Genomic DNA, 2491 nt, shown 5'->3' on the forward strand with positions numbered 1-2491 from the left:
GGAAAGGCGGGGGAGGGGGGACGGGGGGTTGGGGATGAGGTGGGAGGAAGAGTTTCTGCTTATGGTGGAGATGGGAGAATACGATCGTTGCTGGGGGGGCTGGAAAAGGTGTGGGGTTGGGGTGGGTGTCGATAGGGAACGGGGCAGAGTTGGGTTTTACGAGAGGAAACATTGAGAATCTGAGTATTTTTCTTAGATAACACTTGGAACGCTACTTAGAGTCAAATTAACAGAATATAGAGGGAAATGGCATTGATTAAATCCAATTACGCCGCGGTCCCTATAGGATATTAACGCAAGCAGTTAAAAAATAATTTTCATTCCAGCGTCAGTTCTGTTTGGATAGGATTTAATTTATACCGAAGGAGAAAAACAAAACACCGAAGTGTGCCAAAAAAGAAGCGCGGTGAGAGATGCGTTTTAACGCAGCCACTCGGGAGCCTTTCCCGATGCTGGGGGTTTCGCTGTCCCTCCTCGGGGCTCCCAACCCACAGCCCAACATTTGGACCGGGGAGCCGATAGGAAAAAGAAAATCCAAAACGCAACAAAACCCATCAAATCGGGGCAAAATCGAACGCACCAAACAGCGACGAAGCGCGGAACGACGGCCGCGATTGAGTCCGTTTGTCTGCTTCAACCGCGTGAAACGTGGGATAATGAAATATAGGGGAAATCAATGGGCTGAGGGCTGGAAAATACTCGATTTATGTACGTAAAGGCTCCTTAAAGTGCCCGTTTCGTCGTTCGGTCCGGTTAGAGCAGTTAATTCCGCCTTGCAGCACGCGTTCCGTCGGAACGGGACTGCAATGTTTTCTATTTCTTCCTTGAAATGTGACTCCACTCCGGTCATTGCAACAGTTTAATGAACTGATATAATAAATATTTCCCTTGGCATTTCAAAGTTATTTCTGCGCTGCCAGACTCCGAACCCTCCAAACCCTAAATATTATTTGCACTGGGACCGGGGAAGATCCTTTCAATCGCTCCTTAAGCAAACAGTGGAGGCAAGGCAAACTACTGGAAAAAAAAAAAGCCCTGTAAATCTGCTTTTTTCTTTTTATCCCCCCATTTCTCCTCCCTCCTCCCCCCGGCTTTTAAATATTTTCAGTGACTAAATACTTCTAACAAGGGTCATTTTTCTTGGAAGAGAAAGAGAGAATATTAGAGCCCTGGGAAAGGCGTTCTGGAAAATCCATTTGCTTTCCCGATGCCGATATATTCATAGAGTGGGTGAAATTCAAGAGAACGGAAAGCGTTTTGTTTCGCGTGATAAGGCTCGGGTTTAATTAATCGCCGTGAATTTGCTTGGTATTTATAAAATATCACTGTATAAGGGCTACCGTTTAGTTGTAACTTGGGTGATCCATCTCTTCGCTCTTGTAATTACTATACTTATCTCTCTAGAACAGTCATTTCTACTTCAGGTTTATAGAACAGGTAATGGATAATAAAGGCCATTTGTTTTCGGGATATTAAAACAAGCAGGTATAATTTCACAGCAATAAAAAGAAACACCTCCCAACTTTCCTTATAATATTCACTCCTACATCATAACGTTTAACTTTCAATTTAGGAATAGGCGTCTGCGCGTTCATTGGAAGCGGGTTCATTTGGAGGGATGTAAAGAGAGAACGAGGGAAGGAGGGGAGGTGAGAGGGAGGAAATTAAAGGTATCATTTTCAAGGATATTCCTAATTTATCTCCTTTGCTCCGGACTCGGTCGGGAGGTGAGGGTCTCTAAGTGCTGCGAATACAATTCAGAGTGGATTTGCCTGCCCTTTTTTCTTTTTTTTTTTTTTTTTTTTTGGTGGCAAGACAATCCATCGAGCGCGCTTTTTAATCCCGATTTACTTTTCAACGGAGCTCTTTAATCAAGGGGAGGAACGCCGTGTTGGGGCTGGTGGTGTGAAGGCGGAGATCAATGGAGGTTCCCCCCCCATCCCCTCGGGGGAACCCCTGCAACGCTGCACCACCCGCATCCTACGCGCTGCCCGGGGCGCGATTTTTAAACGTCGGCGAAATAATAATTAATAATAATAATAACAACGATAAGAATAATACAAAACATCGCTGGGAATAGATTCACAAAAACACGTAAAGCTTAAATCTTCGTGGTGCTGTTGGAAAACAGGTGTGGGAGGATCGTTCCTAACCCCACAACCGCTCTCTGTGTTGTTTTCCATTTCAGCTGCGGTCGAGGTGCCGATCGCTCCTTATTATTAAAAGTTCTTTTACAGCTCAGAAATCCCATTTTAACAAATGAAACTTTGCAAGGAGGATAAAAATCCAACTTGGGAATGGCCAAACATCCCCTAAAAACTATTTAAAACAAAACAAAACAAAACCGCGCAGGCAACTGGGGGAGGGGAGCGCAAAGTTGCGCGGGGGCGAAGGGGCGCGGAGCTCCGCGGGGTGAAGCGCGGGTCAGTGCGGCTCTCGGCGGCGGCCGCCGCGCCGCGGACACGCCTCGCTGTTTAACAAAGACTGACAA

This window comes from Meleagris gallopavo, chromosome 29 (genome assembly GCF_000146605.3).
Source record: "Meleagris gallopavo isolate NT-WF06-2002-E0010 breed Aviagen turkey brand Nicholas breeding stock chromosome 29, Turkey_5.1, whole genome shotgun sequence".
In the NCBI taxonomy this organism is placed as follows: Eukaryota; Metazoa; Chordata; class Aves; order Galliformes; family Phasianidae; genus Meleagris; species Meleagris gallopavo.